The sequence below is a fragment of the Drosophila mojavensis genome, unplaced genomic scaffold, assembly GCF_018153725.1.
Source record: "Drosophila mojavensis isolate 15081-1352.22 unplaced genomic scaffold, ASM1815372v1 contig_136, whole genome shotgun sequence".
NCBI lineage: Eukaryota > Metazoa > Arthropoda > Insecta > Diptera > Drosophilidae > Drosophila > Drosophila mojavensis.
In genome coordinates, this window is record NW_025318667.1 from 7925052 (window position 1) to 7941247 (window position 16196).

General features: G+C 36.1%; 1 protein-coding gene across 3 annotated transcripts in view; it reads left to right on the forward strand.

Annotated features, from left to right (window-relative positions):
* Positions 1-16196, forward strand: part of LOC6584966 (teneurin-a) — a 301718-nt gene that overhangs the window by 68257 nt on the left and 217265 nt on the right. The gene's annotated exons all lie outside the window — the stretch shown is intronic.

The window sequence follows — 16196 nt, forward strand, 5'->3', positions numbered from 1 at the left end:
TCGCAAATGATGTTTAAGGCAAAGCTATCGAGCATTAGTTTTCTGTTGCTCGAGATATATGTAGTAGATCTACAACTCATATCAGCTATGTGAAAATCTTTGATCCTATAATCAGCATCAAAGCATGGTCTATAGACAGTCCGAGAATATCTTTTTTTCTTAAGTCTAAAAGTTATACTGTCCTAGATTTGTACACGATTTTCACCCCACTCTCAAAGTCTAAAAGCCTAATATTCTATTATCAGGGACCGTAAAGATTATAAGTTTTATAACAAAAATTAAAAAATAAAAAGAAAATAAAATTAATAAAATAAAATTATTTTTTGAGTAATTAAAAAAAAATTTTATAAATTTTAAAATTAACTTTTATGGTAAAAATAAAAATTAATTAATATAATAAAAATTAAAAATAGATTATGATTTGATTTTTATATAAAAATTGCTCTGTAATAATTTATTTTTTTTTTTTTTATCATAAAATTGATTTTAATAATTACAAATAATTTTTTAATAAAAAATTGCAAATAAAAGTTTATCTTTTTTTTTTTAATTGTACAAGCTAAAGAAATTTATTTTACAAGATATTTTTGCACTTTGTGTAACTAAAAGATTATAAATACAAATACTATATAAAATAAAATATTCTTACTAACATACTCAAACATTTTCTCGTTTTCTTCTCACTTTCAGGTAATTAACTCACTACAACCGCAACTCTGGAACTGGCTCACCTGAACTACTCAAGCCTGGACAGTCCCACTCAATTTGTTTCTAACTCTCGTTCTTTAGTATTCCCAGTGCAAACATTTTAAAGAAAAGGTCCTATTCGTAGGAGCTTTAATGAAATTGTGTAGCCTGAACAAAAAAACAATGGCGCTGAGTGTGTTTGTTTATGTGTGGGCGTGGCACACTGTAAGCCCAAATGAGCATATGCATATTTCATAAGACCTTTCCTGTTTTTTTTTTTTTTTTTTTTTTTTTTTTTTGCTTCTGCTTCTCGAGTTATGTTAAAATTTTTACTACTACTCCGTTTGGCCGCTGGCCCATAAAACAAAAAAGAAGTGGGAAAGGGCAGGGAATGGAAAGGAGCGGAGAGATGAAAACTTAAGAAACTGCAAATATTGTTGCCAACTGTATGAGCAAGAAGAAGCGACTAAAGAAAACACACACAAAAGGAGCGCAGTGGAAAAATGCGCAACGGAAAGAAAACAACAAAAAATAAAAAAAATAATAAAAAAATTTGTGATGCGGCCATAACGAAATTTTGCTGCCGCCATTTCCGTTTTGAAATTTCCTTTTCTTACCGTAATTTGTCGGTGATTCATTTGCTCTGCTTCACATTTATTTCTGCCTTCATTTGCCTTTCGCATAGCCCAGCCAACTGACACGCCTCTGTTGCCAGCTTCAGCTACTCGTAGTGTTTGCTTCTTCTATTAAATGCTTCTCTTCTCTCAGTTTGTTTGTTTTTTGTTTTTTTTTTTTTTTTTTTTTTTTTTTCATCGTAGTGCCACTTGTCATAGCCCCAGAGCGACATTAAGTGCAAACACGAAAGAAAACTATGAGATCAGGCAGTGCTGCGATACCCTCTGACATTTGTTCAGCATTCTTTTGTCTACGCGTTTGTTGCACTTCCGAAGACAGTGCAAGCACCACTTCTCTACAGATATAAATAGATCGAGTGGGCTCATGAGGGTATTTGATTCATGATAATTAACTAATTTGGAACCGGTTCACTTTAAATGTGAGATTTTCTTACTTAGAGATATTCCAAGCTTAGCATATCGATATATACATATATTATTATCAGCATACCGTGTATATAAATATTTTTAACAAAAAGGCTTTGAAACTAGTTCATGAACTCTTAACAGTGATTGCCATATTGGCGCACTGTTTACAATATTTTTAGCTTTTTATTGATCCAGTTTATGAAGTGAAGGCAACGTAATATATGTATATGTTGTTCTGCTATATCTGTTCATATTAAGAACAATTTTAAGTATCACATTCTCAAATTATTAAAAAAAAATTTTAAACCAGTATTTGAACTGAGAGAGAGAGAGATACTGAGTCATTTATATACTATGCTACTTGGTAAAGAGAGAGAGGAGAGAGGAGAGAGGGAGAGAGAGAGAGAGAGAGGAGAGAGAGAGAGAGAGCTATTACATTACAATTTATTTAAGGAAGTGTATTTTGAACTAGTTCATGAACACAGTCATTAACATATTAGAGCTGCTGCATTAGAGCTCATTTCATCTCATTTCAAGGCCAAAAGCTATCCGCTAATAACATTCAGCTCTCTGTTTTCTCTTTTGATCCAGTTCACAGCACAAAGAAGGCAACAAAGTTCATTACGTTCTGCGTATGATTGCAATTGCGATAGCGACTGCCGCAGTTTTGCCTCTTTCTCCTCTCTTCATCAATCCATTTCATTGCGCGTAGAACGCCTGCTCGAGCTGTCACAGTGATACACTTTGGAACTGGTTCAGCGAACTCAGTGCATGCAATTATCCTGGTACACATATCCTTGAGCCCTTTCGCACTTTAGCTGCTTGTTTGGTCCGCCCTCATTCGAATTCTGTGTTCCAATTCATTCCATTTCGTTTCATTTCATTTTATTTTCATAGTGCACACAAATTTCGCGTGCTTTTAATTTTGTTGTTCAAATTTGTTTCCTTATTTTTTCTTCCTCTATCCTTTCAGTATTTTTTTTTTTTTTTTCATTTTTTGTTTTTTGTTGCTTTGTAGTTTGTTCTTGTAACCCGCATGCGACGATTCAGGCGTTAAACAAGCGTTGACAACAACAACAACAACAGCAGCGTGCACTGAGGTGTGTTTGCACCCGCACGTGTGTGTGTGTGGGTGTATGTGTGTGTGTGCAAATAGCATAAAAACGTAGCGTATGAGTGATACAAGTGTAAATTTGTTGAAGTGCTCGGATGGGGACAAAGTACAAAAAAGATACACTTGCTGAAAAAATGCATGTGTGAGCAAAGGATGTGCTGCACTAGGAAATACTCTGTAATAGCTAAGCAGGTCCTTAAATGTGGTTGATCTATGAAAGAGCGAGGATATCAAATTATTTTGTATTTAGCAATGAAAGAAAATGAATTCGAGTTCATTTAGATGAGTAGAAATCTTGGTCCACCTTTTTAGCGTTATTGGTTGAATTGCATCCACGTTAATATAGTCTGATCATATAGGCATAAGATATACTCACAAGCTCAGGCCTTACTTTCGGTAAAAGATATTCCACTATGCACAAACTTTACTCAATCCAAATTACAAAAATTTACGTATTTCTACTAGGAATCTAGCTCTTAAATAGAATTTGTATTCAGATTCTCAAATGTGAGCCGATTATTATGCTAAACAATCTTAGTTCGTTTCTTCTCTTTTACTCTTGAGACTGTCGACTATCAACATCGTACTATCCTCGTCTATCGATGTTATTTACTGAGCTATTCTTAACTCTTGATCTTAAATAACTATCGTTACTATCGACTGTTGTTAAACAACTATCGTCACAGTTTTTAAACAACTATCGTTACTACTAATAAATAATTATCAATAGTAGATTAATTTTCCATTAAAATGCCACGCCCCTTCACCAACTCCACCCAGCTCCAACCACTGCAAGCAGAGTAAGCGTTTGTCTGCCTTTAGCCAACTCAACAGGGTATAACAAAACGTGAACAGTAACAATTGTGCACAGCTATAAGCATACCTAATGTGTGTCATTTGTGTGTGTGTGTGCCATCTGTGTATGTGTGTGTGTGTGCGCGCGCAGTGCACGTGTGAGCGGACGCCGAGTGCAACTCATGTATTTATGAAGTGTCAACAGCTTCGTCATGATACATGGGACCTTAAGCTATCTGCCCGCACACACAGCTCAACGGCTCATCCATGTGTATGCTCTCTATGTATATGTATGGGTGTGTGTGTGTGTGTATTTCCTTCTTTTTTGTTGTTGTCGGTTGACAACAGAATTTGTGCGGTTCTGACACTTGAGGGCAGCTTAATAGGTTTTTTTTTATTCTTTATCATAGCTGCGACTGTTGCACTTTGTGTGTCTTAAACTGTCAGCTGCAGCTAATTAGTTGCCAAAAGCAAGAGTGTTACAGGGTATCCGGTAGTGCAAGCTGTTGACTGTGTTAAGGTCTTCAACAAAGATTTAGCTAATTAAGCGGTACAACTGAACGAGGTTTAACTAAGGGGTAGATGGTATTCCTTTAGGTCTTCACTGACTTGAGTGAAGAAGTGAAAAAGTGTGGAAAGGAAGGAGAGGAAAAAGAAGCTCTGAGCTAGAAAATATAAAATAAAACATTTGCTAAATATTAAAGCCAAATAAAGAGCAGAATTTTAGATAGAACAACAGGGATGATTGGTGAAAAATGCGCGACTCCCCTGCTGGTAGCGTAATAATAACACGGAAGACAGAAGATAGCTACCCAAACTAAACTATGTCTAAAGGAAGGTCTTCATTTAATTAACTTTACCACAACCAGGGGGACAAGTGCTGGCACAAAATGCATTAAGTCAAGTCAAAGTAATGCCAGCCATAAAAATAACTGTGAGCATGGCAAGCAACTAAGACTGGAGGTTAAGTGGACATGTTAAGCCAAGTGAGGCTTTAAGGGGCTTATTAGCCGCCTTGACCCACTCAAAGGGCAAACGCTGGTGCAGAGCCAACCACAAGGACTTGCAGTTAGTTCACATGGAACTTATCCTTGTTGTTGCTGGTGCGCTTAAGCGAGTTAGGACAGAGCATCTTCTAGTCGAATGCACAACTGCAATCATGTCAAACACACTCACGCACACACACACACACACACACACACACACACACACACAAACAAACACACACATTCATTTTTCAAACCCAAGCCCATGGAAAAGCGGAATTCTGGGTATACTGCATTTGTTAAAATCACTGTAAGAGGCAGCAGTAGCAACCGTCTAGTTGAGTTAGTTCTGTTCGTCCGTCCGTTTGTCAGACTGCCAGTATATTTATCCATCGGTATATGCATCCTTCCGTCTATGTTTCCTTCGGTCAGTGTGTCTGTCCATCTTTTATAGATCCATTTGAGTATCTTCCAGAATGCCTTTCTGGCCATTTATGTGATCTTTTTTTGGTTCTTCAGTTGTCCTTGATCGCCCATCCATCTAGCTATCCATCCACACCATCTAATCAGTCCATCCGTCCAACTAGCAATCTATGCATCCAAAAATCTATTCTACAATCTATCACGCCGTCCGTCCATCCCTCCATTTCTCAGTATTTCCGTATGCCCGTATCTCCGTCCTTCCGTCCGTCTTCATCTATCCATTTGTGCTTTCGCTCGCCCTATCTATCTGTTCCTTCGCCCATCCATATATCCAATCAGTCGTCCATCCGTACGTCTATCCCAACCTCCATCCTAAACATACATTGATCCAGTAAGCCAACCAGAGATCGTAGTTCTCATTAACAACCCGTGTCACTTATATAACAATAATCCCAATGCCCTGATATAATTTTCATATTGAAAGTTTGCAACTCAAGCTGAAAGCCAAACTCTAGGGTATCTTCCAGTTGGTCATTCTCTACTCTCGAGCAATCCTACTTGTTCTATAGCGTGTTGCAACTCAATTTGAAAGCATGCCGAAATATGGAAGTGCAGAAAAAAGCAGCACACATCCAAAGGCAGACACAGACACCGACACAGACACAGTCACAGACACAGACACAGACACAGATACAGTAGACATGAAAACAAGTCAAATGGAGGCAGATGCAAGTACATGAACAAAATGGTCGACAGTCAGACGAAATTGTGTTTCTATGTCAAGCATAAATTTTAGCTTTCTCCTTCTCCTGTCACCCGCTCACTCAGTCCCAAAGTATGATGAAGACGAACGTAGACAGCGAGACTCGCGACAGAGTCCTGGGATTTGTGTATATAGATATAGACAGATATATATATACATTCATACATATATATACGTCTATCCATTCCATATAGATGGAAGGTGGCTGCTGCTCTTAATGAATGCCACCCGAGGGCCGCGGAGTTAGCGCCCAAGGCGCTTATATCATTTTCTTGTTAGTGCAAATAAATTATACGGAAATAATTTCATTTAGTTTGTGCAGAAGGGAAGAAAAAACAAGAAAAAGAAAAACAAGAAGCGATAAAGCAGTGGCAGCAAAGGAATGAAAATCGTCTTGGCCAAAAGGGGAGTTGCGTGTGCCGGTGCGCGCACGTCGAGTGATCTCTCAATTCACAGCAGCCTGACAGCATTTAATTTCAAATGTAGCTAAAAGTGTCTAATTGCTGCTTGAAAGCATCCGCAAAATGCTGAAAGCAAATGCACTTAACGCAGCTGAATGTTGCCCCATTCAAGGTTGCTGCAAGTCGTCAGGACGTACTCCCAAAAGGACGACGACGACGGTGTTGCTTTGGATTTGATTTGCGTTCTACCTTCGTTGGCAGCAGCCATTGAAGTGAAGTCAGCTGCAAGTGAAGTAGATAGCTTGTTTGAGTGATAGAGCAAGCGTTCCTTCTGGCAATTCCCTGGCTTACTTCACGCTTCGCTTCTCTCGCTTCGCATAGCTGTTGATTTTCGCCATGTGCTTTGCTTCTCGCCTCGTTTCGGGCTTAGCTTCTCACTTTGATTTCTTAATTTGCTGCTCTGATTTGATCGCTGCGGGCTTTGGCTATACGAATTTGCTTATCCTTTCACTGTTACATGCTTCTCTCTGCTCTCTCGCCGCGAACAGTTAGCTATGCCAGTCAGCAACCTCTCTTTGAGATACTTTCTAGATATTTCATCATAATTGATTGTTTGGGCATTTTTAGTTTGACTTCACATTTTCCTTTTCATAAAATCTTGTCAAAACTTTTCAATTATTTTGATCGGCTTTTCGCGTTTTATTTTTTTACATGATTCTTGGTTTGTTTTCTTTTGCAACTTTTGTAGTTTCTTCATCTGCTTAACTTTCCTCTTTACTGTTTCCATTTTTTCTAAGCTTTTCACTTTGATTTTCCGAAATTCAAAAGATTCTTTACGCGTTTTTTTTTTTTTTCGTCAGAAGTATTTTTTCAGATATTTTCCGCTTTCGTAGCCTCGTCCTTTGTTTACTTTTCACTTATATTTTATAGTCCTGGGCTTTTTTAATCGCTTCTTTCTTAGTTAACTTTTCAAATCGTTTTTTTTTTTCTTAAATTTATGCTTCTTCTTCTTTCTTTTGTAATTTTAATGGCACTGTTTTTAAAGCTTATTTATTAATTATTTTATTTCCATTATGATATATTGTGGCTATTTTACTGTTCTTGTGGGGCTCTCCGACTTACAGTTCGGTTTTCAAACTTCTTTTATTGCTTCTCTCTATGCCTTCAACAATGTTGCATACTTTTGGTTCCCCCTTTACTTATCAATTTGCCCAACACTTAACTTTTTACTCATCTGCTGTCCACTTTGCTTCTTTCTTTCTCTCTCTCTGTCTCTCTCTCTCTCTCTCTCTATCTATCTATCTATCGCTTTGCTACACCTTTCACCATTTCAGTCCATTTGAATTTTCCTCTTCGGCGACTTTTCAAACACTTGGCATTCACACAATGCAAACTTTATGCAGTTCATTCGTTTTGTGGCTTTTTTCTGTTATTTCTTTTTTTTTTTTTTTTTTTTTTTGCTCGTGTTCTTTGAAATTCAATAAAATCAACCGAAATTGGTAGTCAATAGTGGAATATAGTGGCCTGGTCGCCCTGTCTGACTGCCAGCGGATGGGATGGGAATGGGGCCGCAAGCCGCACGGTTTGCCTTAAATTGTTTTCCGACAAATTTCGTGATGAGTGGATGGAAGGAGGAGGGCGGGGCAGAGTTGGGCTGGCATAAGGAATGATACAATGGAGAACAACTGGGGGAAACAAGTGAAAAAGTGTTGAAACACATTTTACAACTCAGCTGGAGTGCTTAATTACACACACACACACACACACACACACACACACACACACACACACTTACACAAGGAAGCGAAGTAGATAGAAAGAGAGTAAGTGGGAGAGGTAGTGTGGAAGAGAGAGAGGAAGAGCTGGCGCTAACAATGCCAAACAATAGCCAAAAGGAGAGTGGCAAATAAATTCGTGTGCGGTGGAACGTGTTGTATTGTAATACCAGAAAACTACAAAATCAAAACCACAACAACAGCAACAACAACGAGAACGAGGAACTGTAACAAGCAACAACAAGTGGAACTGCAACTGCAACAAACGCCTCCAAAGCCTGGACCCACGCCCACTCAAACAATCTGCACTTTGAGCTGTTTAGGTGGCCATTAGTCTTAATGACTTTGCAGCAACGAGGGCGAGCGCTAGAGAGAAAGCGAGAGAGAGAGAGAGAGAGAGAGAGAGAGACAGAGGGAGAAACCTGGAGAGCGCAAGCCAAATAAATAGTCAAGGCCCGAATGAGCTGCTGCAGCAAACGAAGCATCCACATAAAAAGCAAACTCTTTTTTTTTTCTCCCTGTAAATGAGAGTATTTAGCTGGGCGTGGCTGAGTGAGATGGGGCGGAAGAATGAACGTAGGCGCTAGGCATTAACTACGGGGCTAGGCTGCACTTGCTATGACGGCGACAAATGAAATTTCTACTTTAAAAACGTAAACAGCTGCTAGAGTGTGTGAGTGTGTGTGTGTGTGGGTGTGTGAGTGCTTGCATTTTTATATTTTGCAGTGATTGCCCGCTACAAAACTGTCAGCCAAACTAATCAGGTTTATGCGTCCAGCAATATCATGAAAAGCAAGGCTGCCCTTACTTAGCAAGTACAGTAAAGACTCCTAGTGAACGTACAGCAACTCTTGGTTTATGTTGATGTCTTCTCTTATATATCTAGCATACTCTTGAAAAACCTTGGAATCAACTTATTGTCTTCATTCAGCTCAGCTCAAGAGTTTTGTCACTTTTGTATTTTAATGACCACAAAATAGTTTTTAAGCTTTTATTTACAGTTTCTGAGATGTTTATGTGCATGCATCTCAGCACTGGAGGCCCTTAAGCCAGCGGAAGTTCATGCCCATGAGTTATCGCAATTGTGTCACGCATAAACCTGAAAGATGCATTGCCAGTGCCGTCTTCGTATTTATTATATATCCTGGAACTCTTGTCTGGCATGAAAGGGTATGACAGCTCCAAGCGGAGAGCCTGCGTGAATATGCGTGTTAGCCTTAGATGATCTATGAAGTGAAAATTTAAGTAATATGAGAGTTATTTCAATATAGATAGCTCACGATGATCACGTTCTTTGTTTTCATTTAATATGCTCTCTCTCTCTCTATCTCACTCTCTCAATAGCAAACAGATATCAAAGTATTTCTATTTAAGTGTATATCAAGAATACTCTTACAGGGCATCTGTCAGCTCTAAATTGGAGCACTGTTGGAGCGTGTTTTCGGAGCGTCGCCTATTGTAAACAATTAAAACTTTACGCGCCTTGGCAGAAACTTCACGTTTTAATTCCACTTTTCATAAGAACGGTAATTTTTAATGAGCATGCCAGGACTTCAGCTCCAGCAGCAGCACCATCATCATCATCATCAACAACAGCAAGAGCAGTATGATGATGATTATGTGCTAGCGGAGCTGGAGCCAGAACCAGAGTCAGAGCCAGAGCCAGAGCTTCGGCTAGCATTATCATGGCGCACTGTCCGCTCTCTGTCTCCGTCCTGTCTCTATCTCTTTCTCTTTCGCTGCCTCTGTCTCTGTCTCTGGCTGGGTCTTCCGGTTGGGCGTCGCATCTTGCTGTGCCTCGCTACTTTTTTGTTTACGACAATGAAGAGCACGCCAACATCCTGTGATGCGCCCGTGCCACGCCCAGCTGCGACTGCTCCAGCTTTAGTTTTCTTTTATTTTTTATTTGCATGCTAAAGCTGCATTTAACCCGTTTGAATACCCTGTAGCTGAGTGGGAAGAGCACTAATGACAGCTGCATGTTATGAAATGAGAACGCACATTTGATGACTCAATTATTGGAAAATTATTCTGGAGCTATTTGAGGGGATATATGGATAGAGAGGAAGATATACAGACTATTTAGGGCAGATAGAATAGAATGGTAATAATCCTATATTTATCCATACTTTTAATAATGTATTAGAGTACCCATCATAGAATCCTCATTCATTCATTGGATTGCTTCGCAATATTTAAATATGCAACAATCATTATTATTTACAGGGTAGCGCTAGACTTATAAATGAATGGCTCAGCTTTTGTTTTCTTATTTTTGGCTTATCTACGCTGTGCTCGGCACCGAGAGAAACAGCATTTGCACGCATTCGGTGTAGTTCGTTTAGTAATTTTCATAAATTACCCTTCAGACACGAACAAAGGCAAGAAGGATGGGGAGGGCGATGGCGGGGAGTCGAGGAAAAAGGATAGCGCAAATGGCGCTCAAGGCGCTGGGAAACAGATTTTCAAGGATTGTCGGAAGGACTCGCAGCTTTCACTCTCGCACGCACACACAGCTACAAATTATCATTATCGGACGCTCCCTTAACCCAGTTCGAGTCAAACAAATTCATTTTAAATGATCAAATAATTGCACAGATTTTCGTGAAAATTATTTAACAATTTATTTGTGCCTGCCGCGAATACCCAGTAAGCATAAGATACATCGCATGGGGTATACTATGCAATACTTAAAATGAACATACACTTACAATATATTGTTCAGCTACAGAGTGTTCGATGCAGTTGTGTAAAATCATCTCCCGTTGAGTTGCTTCACTTATCTTAATGCCTGAAACTTTCGCTCATTTGAAATGGATGCGCATTCGAGTGTGAGCCGCCGCTTGAATGCTTTCAAAGTGCATTCTGGCTTCTTGTGTGTGTGTGTGTGTGTGTGTAGTGTAATAGATCCCATATAAAGGATTATTGTGGCAGCAATAGTTGCTTGCCATTGCAGCTGCAGGCTAGCTATTCAAACAAGTAATCGGTTATCGATAACGACAAAAGAAGGTACACAGGCTTAGTTTATGTGCTTATTTTACATATGACAGTACAATCACTGTATGCAGAGGTAAGTGTATACTGATACAGCAATTTCTCTGTTAATCGGCTATCGATAATGTAAGTCGATAGCAGACATGAGCAGCCATCCGAGCAACAGCATTTTATTTGTAATCAGCACAAGAGTTTGTTGTGGATAACAGTTTATTGAAATATATTTGTAGCCCAAAAATAAACTTAGCGATAAACGATAACGATACACATAAAGTTGAACTTAGTTTATTAAATGATATTTATAATAACCCAAAATGTGAAATGAAATGAGACTTACATGTGAACTACTGAAATTCAGATAATCGATAGCAGTAATCGATAACAGGCATAATTTTTAAAGTAAGTTTCCATGCAATTTACGTAATGTGACTTGATTCGTATTGGATTTTACTGCTTTTCCAATATGTGCATGTAATCTAAAAATGTATCGTTAATCGATAACACAAACCGATAGCTTGTTAAGGTATACAAATCGGCTTAGCGTTGAGCTATTTAATCATTGGAAAATTCACATGGGTTAAGCTCTTTTGCCAAATGGACTCGAGCGTATATATGCTGATATATGTATATACAAACATACAAATATATATATATAGACCAAAATATATATACATATATTTTTTAAGGCTATGTATATGGAACGCGCTTCTCTCTTTGTGACAGTTGCTGCTACAATGGCTGCAGATAAACAAGAAGCAGCCAACAACAGAAAGCAACACTTGAAACAATAATAATAACACAATCAAGTGGCTGTTCGCACACGTTTCTGAAGTGGTGCAAGCACCACCGAACCCACTCACAGAACCACTCACGCACACACAGCTGCATATACGTATGCATATGTATGCATTTGCATGGCATTACGTATACGCGACGTGTGCTGGACGAGCCGTGCATACCGGCCGGCCTTTGCGTTCTTTTTACACATGCGTGCCTAAGAAGAACCCATATGCAGCAGCAGCAGCAGCGGCAGCAGCAGCAGCAGTTGCCCCTACAGCAGCACCGTCACCCTTGCCCTTTCCCTTCCAGCTGGCAGCTCAGTTGCTCTCTGCTCTGGCGGTGCAGCCAACCCGCTTTGTGAGTGAACATTTTAAGCCTTCAAGCTATCATCATCATCATCATCAGCAGCAGCAGCAGCAACTGAAGCAGGGGCCAACATTTTGTAACAATACTCAGGTGTGTGGAAGTGCGTGTGTCTGTGTGTGTGTGTGTGTGTGTGTGTGCGTGTGTGTTTGTTTGCTGCCATGTCTGTGTTTGCTTTAGGTAATCATTTCAACGTGCTCATCCACCCGCTCAGCCCCCCAACGTCTGGCAGCATCTGTCTCAGCCAGCTGATCACCTGCGGTATAGGCGAGAGGAAGAATGGACGGACGCTGACTCATGCAGCAAGTCAAGCAGTCAGCAAGCTGCTCTTGCATTCCTGCTCCTTGCACAATGCCATCATAAATTTGAGTTTGACTAGCCTCAGCCCCCCACCTGCCCAAAAGAAATGTCAGGCCACAAACAACACATTGCTAACGCGCCCCATAAAGTTGACTCTCATATATCTTAGCAGCACTTCTAACAACGCCCGCTCCCTCTCCCTCTCACTATCACTATCACTCGCCCATTGCCTCTCGCTTATTCCCTCGGCTATCCTCACATGCAACTTTGCTTTGCTCTCTCGCCAAATAGGATAAAAAGTTGCTTTGACCAAGCACTTTATAACTTTATTAACCAACATTTCAGAAGGTTTTTTTTTTTTTTTTTTTTTTTTTTTGCGGACAGTTGTTAAATGACTTTTCACTTTGTTCGACTTTGTAGCTACGTTTGCCTTTCATATGTATTGAAAAAATAGATAAGCATCGTTTTATTCAAGATGTAATAATGTTTAATTGTGATAATCATGAAGGCTTTAATCGGCAGTGAATGAAGCACTAATCGTCAGGGACCGTAACAATTATAACTTTTATAGCAAAAAATTCAATTAAATAAGAATTATTTTTTGAGTAAATTAAAAAAAAAAAAAAAAAACTATTTTTAATTATTGTAAATAATTTATTATGAATTTTTATATAAAACTCAAATCAAAACTCTAATTTTTAAATTTTATTATAAAAATTGATCTGTAATAATTATTTTTGATTTTTATTAATTTTTATTGTAAAAATTGAAAATAAGAGCTATGATTTGATTGTTATATAAAAATTTATCTGTAATAATTATTTTTGATTTTTATTAATTTTTATTATAAAAATTTAAAATAAGAGTTATTATTTGATTTGTATATACAAATTTATGTGTAATAATTATCTTTTGTTTTTATCATATAAACTATTTATAATAATTAATCAATTATAATTTTTTCAAAAATTGTAAATAAAAGTATATCTTTTTTTTTTTTTTAATTTGCGAAAATCTCATTTAGAATTACCTAACGTTAACTTTATTATTTTACTTTATTTATTGGCATAATATAAAGTTCAATCTACGGCTCAGAGATATCTTTTTTTTTAGAAATATATTTTGATGCTGAGGCAAAAAGTAAATATCTTGATTTTCCATATGTTCGCAATAAGTTCGTACCCTTGCCAAGTATATAATCAGAGCATAAGAATTTGAGAGCTTGGCTGGCACAATTTTGCATAGATGAGTGGGTTTTTGGCACCAATATAGCTCAGCTAAGGGGGAATCCGTATGAGACACGTGCCCTATGCGACACTTTACTTTGACAGTATCTTTGATAATGGCAAGCGCATAACCTTTAGCTATGGTCATAAACTTCAAGAGCAGCTCAAGCGGCAACAGCTCGTTTTTGGCCTTTGAGTTTAATCATTTACAACAACAACAACAACAGCAACGGCAACAGCAACAACAACGGCAACAAAGATGATGAAGAATGCCCTAAAAAAAATAAAAAGAAAAAAAAAAGTGCACAACAGCAGCTAGAAGAAGAAGCAGACAGACGCAAAAGCCAGTCAACGAAATAACCTTTCGCTTATGCATGCATGCGAGCTGCAATTTATGTGAGCACACACACACACACATTGACAGGCACGCATCCTTGGCACGTGTGTGTATGCGTGAGTGTGTGAAAAGTCAAGTTGGAAAATGTTTCCAGCCAACACCTTCTAATAGTTTCTAGCTTCTCTGCTTCTTCTCTATATTTTTTCACTTTTTTTTCGCTTCTGCTTTCAATGGCAACCATCGCTGACACCATTTTGTAAGCCTGTCTGTCTATGTGTGTTTGTGTGAGTCCTTTTTGCTAGCTTGTTTTTATGGAATTAAAAAAAAAAAGAGAAAGAAGAAAAAATAATATGTGTGTATATAAAATAAACTTTTAGCCTTTGACTTTGGGAGTCGTTATGCATTTTAATACCTCGCGCATCTTTTGGCCTTGAGCCAGAAAACAAAATGAGCTAAAGGACTTCAGTGTCAAACAGTTGAGAGCAGGCTCCGCTTAAATACAAAAACTTTCGATTGGTATGTATGGCCATTAAATTTTTCAAAGTGCTTGCATCAACTTGAGATGTGGAGAGCATATTACCATTAGTTCTGGGATATATTCGTATTGCTGTTTATTTCTCCCTTCGTATGACATTTGCTACATGTACCATACACAAATTCTGGGCGGGTAATACGGGATACATCACATCCTCCAAATCATATCTTTCAGAGGTAAATAAATAATAAAATAGATACATGAATAAATACATGAAAAAAATTAATAAATAAATGATTAAATAAATAAATAAATAAACAAATTAATGAATAAATGAAAAAAAATAAATAAATAATAATAATAATAATATATATATAAAAATGAAAATATGTTAACAAATAAAAAGATAAATACATGAATAAATAAATGATTAGATAAATAAATAAACAAATAAATAAATAAGGAGATAAACAAATAGATAAGTAAATAAATGAATAAATGATTAAATAAATAAAATAATAAATGATGAAATAAATAAATAAATACATGAATAAATAAATGATTAAATAAATAATTAATTAATTAATTAATTAAATAAATGAATAGATACATGAATATACCAATATATAAATGATTAAATAAATAATTAATTAAATAAATAAATAAATAAATGATCAAATAAATAGATGCAAAAACAAATAAATAAATAAAAAAATAAATGATTAAATGATTAAATAAATAGATTACTGAATGTTACTTACATTCTATAACTTATACCCTACCAATTATCTTTGCAACTTACGTACTAACAAACTTAACGCTATGAGCTTACATTCTGTAAACTATTCTATAATTTATATTCTACAAATATAAATATATATATATATATATATATATTAATATATATTAAATAAATAAATAAGTAAATAAACGAATAAATGAATAAAAAATAAATTAATGATAAAAGAAATAGATAAATATATATATAATATATATAAATAACAATAATAATATGAGGGCAATTAAATAAATAAATACATGAATAAATCAATAAATCAATAAATAAACAAATAAATAAATAAATAATTAATTCTAAGTAGAAACATATGACGAAATGAATAGATAAAAAAAACCAATCATTAAATAAATAAAGACATGAATTAGACAAAAATTAAACAGATAAATAAATAAATGAATAGATAAATAAATAAATTATCAAATAAATAGATAAATAAATAAGTAAATACATGAATAAATCAATAAATCAATATATACACATTAAATAAATAAATAAATGAATAAATGATCAAATAAATAGATAAACAAATAAATAAATAAATAAATAAACAAATAAATACATGAATAAGTAAATAAATAAAAATAAATAAATAGATAGATAAATGATTAAATAAATAAATGATCAAATAAATATATATGAACAAATAAATAAATAAGTAGATTAACAAATAATTATTATTTTATTTTATATAAAATAAAATATTATTTTATATGAAATAAATAAACAGAAAAGCAGATTCTGTGGTAGATTGCTGCTTTCCTTTCCATCCGCTATGACTTCTAAAGCCGCAAGACTTTATCAAAATAATTCATAAAACATAAGGAAATTCGCTTAAAAATTAATTGGTTTTAAATTAATTAAATAAAAAAAAGTGTAAAATCTATATACGGATACTCCACTTCATAATAAAATTCACTAAATAAATACAACTAATT